The sequence below is a fragment of the Erigeron canadensis genome, chromosome 3 (genome assembly GCF_010389155.1).
Source record: "Erigeron canadensis isolate Cc75 chromosome 3, C_canadensis_v1, whole genome shotgun sequence".
In the NCBI taxonomy this organism is placed as follows: Eukaryota; Viridiplantae; Streptophyta; class Magnoliopsida; order Asterales; family Asteraceae; genus Erigeron; species Erigeron canadensis.
Window position 1 is genome coordinate 18,491,015 of NC_057763.1, and position 10,965 is coordinate 18,501,979.

At 36.1% G+C, this 10,965-nt stretch overlaps 1 long non-coding RNA gene across 1 annotated transcript; it reads right to left on the bottom strand.

Annotated features, from left to right (window-relative positions):
- Positions 1 to 8,103: 8,103 nt before the first annotated feature.
- On the bottom strand, positions 8,104 to 10,388 carry LOC122590776. Its single transcript, XR_006322606.1, has 3 exons — positions 10,200 to 10,388; positions 8,934 to 9,016; positions 8,104 to 8,347 (listed from the first exon to the last, which is right to left on the bottom strand). It is a non-coding gene; the product is annotated as an uncharacterized LOC122590776 (long non-coding RNA).
- Between the last annotated feature and the right edge of the window lie 577 nt (positions 10,389 to 10,965).

The following is a 10,965-nucleotide window of genomic DNA, read 5'->3' on the forward strand; positions in this document are numbered from 1 at the left end:
AGAAAGAGTTGCTTGCGGTTGTGTATGCATTTGATAAGTTTAGGTCGTATTTGGTACTTAGTAAGACCATTGTTTTTACCGATCATTCAGCCCTTAAGTACTTGTTTGCTAAACAAGATGCTAAACCTCATCTCATACGTTGGGTCTTCCTTTTGCAAGAGTTCGATATTGAGATAAAGGATAAGAAAGGGGCTGAAAATTTAACGGTCGATCATTTGAGTAGGTTAGAGGATCCTCACCGTGAGGAACCAAAGGGGGATGATATTGATGATGCATTCCCGGATGAGTCTTTGATGAGTATTGAATCTAATTATCATGTTGCAGGGGTACTTCCAAAATGATGGACAAATCAACAAAGGAAAATGTTCTTTTCCGATGTTAAGCATTATTATTGGGAAGAACCCTATTTGTTTCGTGTTTGTGCAGATGGAATGATTAGAAGATGTGTTGCGGGTGGAGAGATTCGTTTGATCTTAGATAGATGTCACCGAGGGCCAACCGGTGGTCATTATGGACCAACCGTTACTAGTAAGAAAGTGTTTGATGCAGGTTTTTATTGGCCAACGATTTTCAAGGAAGCTCAAACTTTGGTGGATACTTGTGATGCATGTCAACGTCAAGGGAACATCGCAAAGAGAGATGAAATGCCTCAAAACTTTATCCAGGTTTGCGAAGTTTTTGATGTTTGGGGTATTGATTTTATGGGACCCTTTCCGCCTTCAAATAATTGTCTTTACATTTTAGTGGCGGTTGATTATGTGTCTAAATGGGCCGAGGCTAAGGCCTTGCCAACGAATGATGCAAGGGTTGTGATAGATTTCTTGAAACAATTGTTTTGTCATTTTGGTTGTCCTAAGGCCTTAATAAGTGATCGTGGAACTCATTTTGCGAATCACCAACTTGCTAAGGTGTTGGAGAGATATGGTGTTCATCATCGTTTCTCTACTTCTTATCACCCGCAAACGAGTGGCCAAATAAAAAATACAAATAGGGCATTAAAACGAATTTTAGAGAAAACCATAGGTGATAATCCTAAAAGTTGATCAAAGAAACTAGATGATGAATTGTGGGCTTTTAGGACCACATTCAAGACTCCACTTGGGACTACACCTTATCGGTTGTTGTATGGGAAAACATGTCATTTACCTTTAGAAATAGAGCATAAAGCTTATTGGGCTCTTAGGAATTGTAATATGGATTTAATTGAAAGTGGTGAATTAAGAATGTTACAATTGATTGAGTTAGATGAGTTAAGATTGCATGCTTATGAAAATTCAAAGCTCTATAAAGAAAGGACAAAGGTTTGTCATGATCGTAGGTTGAGAAAGAAAGATTTTAAGGTAGGTGATAAAGTTTTGTTGTTCATTTCAAAGTTTAAATTGAAACAACCTAAATTGACTTCAAGATGGATGGGACCCTACGTCATTAAACATATTTATCCTTCGGGGTATGTGGAGTTGTATAAAGGAAATGGGGAAACATTTATTGTCAATGGCCATAGGTTGAAGATTTTTAATGAAGAAACTTGTGATGAGGGAGTTGAGGTGGATCAACTCTCGTTTTATGATATTGATAAGTAATTGGGGATGTGAGTCTAGCTAACGACTCCTTAATAAATTAAGCGCTTCTCGGGAGGCAACCCGTGTGTTTTTAATTTTAGTTTATTTCATTTTTCGTTCTTTATATTGTAAAACCCAAAAACATTTGAAAAATCGAAAAAACCAAAAAGATTTTTATTTTGTTAGTTTAGTTGTGTTTATTTTTCGTTTTTGTAGCTTTTTGTTGAGATGTGCAGGTCCCGAAGTGTCCACAAGTGTTACGGTAAGTCAAAACGAGCCAAGGTAAGTTTTTAGTTTCGAAAAAAGGTTCTGTGTCGCATGGGTGGGTTGTGCGCCGCACAGAATGTAACCAAAACTCACAAAAATTTTTGAGAAAGCTGGTGTGCGCCGCATATCGGGCCAATTTTACAAAGGGAACTCTGAAAAATCGCTTTGTGTGCCGCATAAGTCACTCTGTGCACCGCACAGGGTGCTTTGACTTGCGTTGACCCGATTGTTTTGTTTAAAATTTGAAGATAGATTGTGTTTGGATAGATAGTGGCCCACGAAAATCTTAAGTCTTTCTTTTTTCGGGTTCTGGAACGGTTGGACAGACACAAAAACAAACACATTCTTTTAAGTTTTCTTTGTTTTCTCTCAAAATCAAAACTAACCACCATCTTTTAATTCGAATTTCCTTCATATTTTCTCTTGTTTATTCATCATGGTTCGCACATCCAGGGTATGTCTTTCTCCCTCTATCTATTTCTATTTGATTCTTGCATTATGAGAGGAGGTAGGTCCGAAATTTTCAAGATTTTTCAAATTAATTTCAATTGAAACAAAATTGCTTGATTCTTTGTTATGGGTTATGATGAATGCAACTGATTTTAACAAAAAATTTGTGTTTAATTTGAAATTTCTGGATCTAGGGTTTATAAGAAATTCGAAACAGTTTGGGGCTTTTGATTGTTATTGATTGGGAATGGTTTGAATGTGCTTTAATTGAATGTATCTAGTTTCAAATTGATTTAATTGCATGATTTGGATTCGAATTTAGAACTAGGGTTTTTGAGTGTGAATTAAGTTTGGGAGAAATTGATGTATGATAATGTTTAAGGTTTGGGTATGACTAATTTGTCGTTAATTTGTGAAAAACATCATTGTTTTGATTGATTGAGTCAAAATTGGTTTGAAAAGGTTGAGTTGACTTTTGTTGACCTGTCATGTTCTTGAAGATGATTGAATAGTGTTTGAATTTAGGTGGGAAGTGATTTAAGTCGATAAAAATGCTAGAAAAATAAAAAAATTTCTGGAAAATGGATTTGTGCGCCGCATATCGGGCCTAAATTGCTACAGGAACTGTTTGACATAAGTTCTGTGCGCCGCATGGATCATCTGTGCACCGCACAAACTGTCTGTTGCTGAAATTTTCGATTTTTCGTGTTTGTTTTGGTTTGATTATGGTATGTTTGATGTTCTACTGTGATTGTATGAATGTTTTGTGTGTTTTTGCAAAGAGGAAAGGCGGTAGCTTCTTCATCAAGTGCCCCGACATTTGTTCCAGGAATTGTTGAAGGAAACGATTACACGAACCCGGAGCCTAGCGATCCATTCACCTATAGGGATATGCCATTGGATTCTAGGGCAGAAAATCTTCCGGCCGACACTCATATTTGGTCAACATTTCCAGGTTCGGAGGGGCGAGAAAGAATCCACTTTCTAAACAAGTTTAAAAAGATTCGTTACCATGGGGTGATGCAACCTAAGATTGTTAATTGGAGAGATTTTGAAACTTTGGGGATTGCTACTGAATTAAGAGGGATGATGCAAACTAAGTTTAGGAACTCAAATGGTCAAATAAAAACATATAGGATGTGGGAGGAAGCTTTTGATTGTGATTATTCGCCAGTTAGGGAATGGTGCTTGGAGTTTTTTAGCACAATTCGAGTTGATACTAGATTGAATGGGAATGAGTTCTATACCAAGAAGGTGATTTGTTTTCGAGCTGGTAGGATACAGAGGCATTGTTCTGTGCCAGAGTTTGCCTATTTGACAGGGATGTTAGGAGATAGATCTTTGGGTGATATTGATGGTTATGATTTCCTACTTAATGGAGTTTTTGATAAGGGGACTTCTGGTTTTGATGATGATCAAGATGTGAATGGTTATTGGAGAGAGATTGGAGGGTTGGGAGATGTTAAGTCATCATCCAGTCGGCATACAGAGATCGAGGATCCATTGATGCGTGTTATGCATAAGTTGATCACGCATTGTTTTCTGTAGAGGGGTGACCATGCTGATAAGGTAACACCTCAAGATGTTTGGTTGATGAGATTGTTTAAGGAGGGAGGAGATTTTAGGTATGCTTGTGCTCCATATGTTTTGGCTCGATATATGGCGACCCATCGAGATCCCGAGATTTTCTGCGGGAATTATATTGCTTTGATTTTTGAGCAGTTGAATGTGGATGGGATGAGGCCTAGTAGGGAGCTTAATAGGATACCTTGTTTGTCCTTTGGCTTGGATGATTTGAGGAGGGCTGGTTTGGGTGATACTTTCATTGGTAGTATTGAGGGGGATCAAAGACCGGACCAGAGGAGACGTAGGGAGGATGGTACTAGTGAGCCTAGGTTCACGGGTGGTGCATCTTCTTCATCATCTGCTTTTGACTTCTTTTTTTTGCAGGGTCATCTTTTCGGTATGCAGGGTCTATGGATTTGATACTTGATCAGACTCGTTCGATGTTGGGTATGTTACATCGAGTAGTGGACCAGCAAGAGCATTATCGTCCACTTTGGGATCACACTTGAGCGTACTGAGTTTGTTGGTTATACCCCTCCAGCGATCACGCCTCCTAACAAGCGAGCATTTGATTAATTTTTCCCTCAGCAGGGATATCAGCAGGAGCAGTATCGTTTCCAGCCTCCTCCATTTGACCCTACATCTCAGTCTTCGGGTTTTGGGATGTACACCGGTGCTCCTCGATATGGGGGAGATTTCTTTAGTTATTCTACACCGGTGAGAGAGGAGACTAGAGGTCATACGGGTATGGGTACTCCTCATGTTGCTCCAGGTGATGATTGGTTTGCTGCTGAGCGTAATCTTGATGGTGCTGACAGTGTTCCCTCTGTGTTCCCTTCTCCTTGATTTTGATGATGTGTTGATAATGAGATGGCGGTACCGGATTCCGTGGGCATTTAGTCATCATGGTTATATGTGGTTCACTTTGGTAGATGGATTATTAGAACATTGTACATTTATTTTCGATTTGGTTGTAATGTCTTTGTTGGCATCCTTAACATTTTACTTTTTCCGTATTTAGGGTAGTTTATTTGGTTATGTAGGGTAAACACTAAGTATAGGGGGTTTTGGTTGGTTATTTCATTCGACTAGTATTCTAATGCTTATCATGTTTAAGTTTGTTTTGGTTGTGTTTTATGCTTTTGGAGAGGCGCAATTCATATGCATATGCTGGCAGTAAGTTCAGCGCCCATTCATTTTGACGATTTTATCTAGCATCCCAACATTTACCAACATCCGGCAAGTTTTCATTTTCTTTTTCTTGTCTTTTAATTTTGCTTTTACCTATTTCCCATAGATTGTCTTTAGTTCATTGTACAATGGGGACATGGTACAACTCAAGTATGGGGGGTAGGTAAATAGGAAAAAGCCGGGTGAAATTGAGACTTTTGATAAGATTGAGTAGATTTATAACTTTTGATTGCTTGTCCTATAGTTTAATTACTTTGTAATTTAAGATTTAATCATATTAGTAAGTAATTGAGCTATATTCCCTTGGGTAAAACTATTTTAAACTGTGAAATGTGTTTTGAATGATCGTTAAGGCAAATCCGTTTGGGATTGATTACATGACTAGCACACTCTACCACAAAACACCCAAATATGTGAGATCTTGATTCATTTATAGATTTGATAGGTGTTACGGTTTTGGTTTAGTTGCCTTGTAAATTTGTCCCTCTCATAGGCTTTTGGATTTATCCGGAAGTAAAAGTCTCTTTTAGAGCTTTGAACTATGATGTGCAAGTTTGAGGTTAATTTATTCCATTTCCGTTTATTTCTTCTTTGATATGAGTGTGCCGGTGATTGCGTTGATTCTAGAACTTGTCTTAGTTGATCGTCCCGTAGTTTGCTAGATGACAAAGAGGTAAATTTAGGATTTAAACCCGTTTTCTTTGTTTATTCACCCTTTGTAATGTTTATCATTGTGTAACCATGTTTGTATGCATGTGTTTAAGTAGTTAATCACATTGGTTAGTGAATATCCTTGTTTAAACCCTTGTTGCACTCATTTTTAGTGCAAGATACATTTAGAAAACATGTTGAGCTTAACCTTTCGTTTGCCTTAAATCCACTTAAATATGTAACCTATCCTCACCATACCGATAGTCGAAATCCTTGGTTGATCATTAGTTGCCTATGCTAGTTGGAAGGTTTGGGGTTGTCTTGATTGTGTCGGGTTGGTGTATTCTCTATTGGGGGTAGATTGATGTCGTCATAATTATTGATTAAGTCTAGATTATTCGGATTAGCATGATTGTTTATGCATTAGGATGATCCTTGGACGAGTACGAGTGAAGACGAGTTGAAAAATACAAGTTTTGCGAAATCTGAAAGTTTGTGCGGCGCATGGATGTCGTATGCGGCGCACAGAAAGGTGAGATTTTGGACAGGGAATTTGGCAATTGTGCCTGCGGCGCACACAGAGAGCATGCGGCGCATATCGGGTTAAGGAAAGTCTGAAATATGGAAATTGGATGGTTTGTGCGGCGCATGGTGGTTTTGTGCGGCGCATAAATAAGGTCGGCAGAAGAGTTTTTGATTTTTCACTATAAATACAAGACCATAACCCTCCCATTCGATATACAATCACCTCTAGTCGATTTTAGGGTTCTTTGGGGCTATTCGCAGCAGCTTTTTCGTCCATCAAGGTCTAAGGGTTGTTCGTGAGCTTCAAGGCATTCGGTTATCGATTTTCTTAGCGTTTACTTGTTTTCTACACATTGGTACAATATGTTCTTCTATATTTTTACTCTTTGTGCTTTATTTATGATTATGTCTAGCTAAATAACTTCATCATCCACTGAGATGAAGTGATACATTGAATAATGGTTGCATAATCTTTTGAATTCAAGTTGATTTGATTTAACGTTGTGTCGTAATCTTAGCTTATTACTTCTTTAATATTTAACTCTTAATTGCGGATAGTTTTTGCATGATCTCAGTGGTAACTTAGGTTGTGTAGAAGTTATTTTGATTGCTTGGTCAGAAGCGATTGTTTCTATGACGGGTACGGTAGAAAGTAATTAATAGTTAATAAGAGTTAACGGGTTAATGGTTGGGTACAATCAATATACACAATTGTTATCTAAATAACCAAAAAAATTAGTTGGCTAGGAAAGTTTTGAAAGGCGTCTTGGGGTACCGGTCTTAGTAATGGAACTAGTTAATTAAGGGAATTGAATAAAGTATCGAACTTGACGGGTACGGGGTGAGTCTTTGTTTAGTTCTCGGTTATAAATCAACATATTTGAATTGGTTCTTCAATTATATGCAACCTAAATAATGTGTATCATGGAGTCGAAGTGGATGATCCTCCCATCCTATTTGATTTAAAACAATTTTCTTTTCGATAAATTCTTATGAATTTCTAATTCTTTTAATCAACTAACTTTAAATATAAAATCAAGATGACGTGATGTCTTTAAAAACCAAACTCTTTTTAACTACTTAAAACTCGCTAGCTCTTTGTAGTCTCCGTGGAACGAACTTTTACTTACTTTAATCTATATTGCATACGAACGGGTCCACTGCCCGATTGTGTGTAGTATTCGATTCGGAGTATTTTTAAGGATTTTAATTTAACTAGATTTTCACACATCAGATACTTCTCAAATGATTAAACTATTTATAGATATAATCATAAAATAATAAATAACGATAATAATAAGAACTTTGTTAGGTTTTCACATCAAAGTAAAATATAATATTTAGCTCTTTTTTTTCTTTCATTTAACGCCTATTGGTGTTCCAAAAGTATTTTACTAATTAATCATTAGATATACCCAACCCCGTACATTATATGTGGACTAATAATGGCTCACGGAATAAAAATCGACATACTATTTGATATATCATTAGTCACTTATAAATTAAAACTTAGCTCATGCTACTTCTCAGATAATTAACCCTATTACCTAAACTACTCCTTCCTTATTACTACTTCACGTATTTTCTTTAAGTAATGTTCAAAGAAAAATCTTTAATAAAATAATTTACAAAATCTATCTGTCAACTTCTAAAATAACTACACTACCTTTTTTTACATCAATAACATACACTATTTGTCTTCATTACCGTCTTCACAACCGTCAGTCACTGTTGGCACCACTACATTATCGCTATCACCGTAGCCGCTTTGCATGGTTTTTCCTCTAGTCACAATAAGGTATTGGATCTATTATTAAAGTCATGAAATTTAAAAATTATAATACAAATATTTATATATTATAACACCCCGACAATGCGGAATCAGCACAAGATGGAAATTAAGTATAGACAAGTCTACATGCATTAAAAGGATTGGAAATCCATACAAATCATTCTGAAACAAATATCGGATCAAGAATAATGCATAAGGAGCACGCCCATCAAACGTTTACAAAATAATAGTTCAAAAGATGGTAAATGATCCTAAGCATAACCCATGAGCGGGATCTATGAATAGCCCAAGTCCAATCCTAGTATGCATCGAATCAATCAAATCATCCAACACGTCTTTGGTTAACCTGTTCACATGAAAAGTGTATTAAAATATGTCAAAATAAAGTTGGTGAGTTCGTAGATTTAAGTAATAAAATCAACTGTCGGGATATTAACCGTTACCAATGAATGAGGATTAGAATACCTAATCACGTCACGCCAATACAAGACAATACAATAAACGTCACGTCACAATAATCGTCAATATATATATATATAGATATATAAACGTCATAATATGGGCTCAAAAACCCTTATCCCGAGTATGATCATGCCGGGTGTGGATTCGTCAATCCACCGTCACGTTAATACATAATAATATATAATATACGTCATGCGTCATAAGTATAACATCATAATAAAGTGGCCATGATCATACCGGGTGTGGATTCGTCAATCCACCGTTACGTCAATACATAATAATATATCATACGTCATACGTCACAACTATAAACGTCACAAGTAAGCGTCACATAACACGTATCACAATCAAAGAACTAGATATCTAACGTCTCAATTCATATCACAACAAATTGTATCACCCAACAACCGTTTAACAACGAGTACACTTTCCACCCCAAATAAAGTAAATGTAGGGGCTACGAAACTCACCTTTGTCGATTGGAAGCAAGTTAAAATCAAGTTATAAGTATCCAACGGGCTACAAATCTCCAGGAATCTTCAATGTTCACGACCTATCAATGTGTTTATATATATATCGTTTGTATTAAAATGCAAGTATTTATATGTTTATATTAATATAAATCATCACTTTCACAAATCAATTCCTAATTGATGCCCAACCAATTTATTTATATAATGTAAGTATTTTAAAATTGTATGTATTAGTGTATAAGTAATTTTGATTGTATTTATATTAATATAAACTAAATTTGTTTTGATGACAAACTAAACTATATGTCGATATAAAAGGAAATGAGGAGAAATTCGGGACATTCAAAACCGACCCAAGGATCGGAAAGGCAAGGCTGGCCCAATCAAAAATTATTATATAATATGGGCTTTTGACTATCCTCACGACACAAGCAGAAGAAACAGAAACGGAGCAGCTTTAGGAAAACAAGAAAAAGGTAAGCAACGTGCAAGACGGCTCAACCACCGTCACACACGATGGGCAAGGATTCTGGACAATGTGCAAAACAGTGAGGACCACCGTCCCAGACGGTGGTCTGGAATTGATGTATTCAACGTGCAAGTGAACGTAACACAGAGGAATGGAGTGTGTGGTGACCGCCTGGCTTAATGACGAGATACAAGGGACCGTCTCGGACTGTTGGGTGACCGTTTGAGACGCCAGACAACGTCTCAAACACTACAGGACAGTGCCAGACGGTGGTAAGGAGCTGGGCAAAAATCTGGGCAGGAAGATGATGAACACAACATTTGACTTATAAAGTCAACTTTGACTTACCATCATAAAACCCTAATTCGGCCATTGAAATGATTTGGGAAAGGAAATTAAACGTGTTTCTGCACCATACAACTTAGGATGAACATGAGTAACATAAATCTCCTTCCAATTCGGTCCTTAATTCATGAATTGCATTAAAAACGGATTTTTGACTTATTTCATAAAATATAAACCCTAATTTTGATTTAATTGCGTTTTAGCTCAAATTTGGACCAAGAGTTGTTTTTATCAGTTTATTAACATGAATTAAAGCATAACCCACCTCCCGGATTCGACCCATACCATCCAACGAACGAAAACCCGACTTTTGACCCATTTCCATTATTATGAACCCTAATTATGACCCATAATCGATTTGACTTGATTTTTCACTCAAGAATGATTGTATGAGATTAAAAACCTGATTACAAGCATAAAATGTTTGTGTTGAGAAGAATTTGACTTACCGAAACTCCACGGAAGCTAAAAACCCGAAATTAAGTTATAAATCAAGTTTTCTTTCACCCTAAGCTTTCAAATTTTGATATGATGATTATATAATGATAATAATGATGAATTTAATATAAATCTAGCAAGAACAAGAATTAATGAAGCAAGAATTTAGAGAGAAAGAGAGAGAGATAAGGCATGCATTTAATTTAGAGAGAAAGAGAAAAGCATGGAGTTGAATGAATGGATGAAAAGTGTAAGAGTTGGATTGGGTGGGGTTTGGATAAGGTTGGGTCAAGGGTGGTTCATGGGTCGACCCATGGATCACCCGATTACATATTTAGTTAAATAAAAATCACGTTACGTCATATACCGACTTAATACCGCAATATAATCTCGACTAGTACAATCCATGTCATAAAATATCAAGTAGCATATTAATCATTTCATCACCCACCGAATGAATTAAATTAGCACACGTCAAGTCAACGAGTCAATTTAAATAAAAATTTTACTAAATTGTGAAGTCAATTTACATTTAATCACGTTTAGTCACGTTAATTATAAGTCAAAAATCATGAATGTTATATACATATATATATATATATAAAACTTCTGCAATGTTTAAATTTAAATTTGTTGATAAACTAACATTTTTTCTTTTTTATTTTACGACAATTACCAATGGGTAATTATTGACCTAATATATAAAGACAAATTTAAGCAATTAAAATTATATATTGACATATATATATATATATATAAATCTATTAAAAGAGTAGT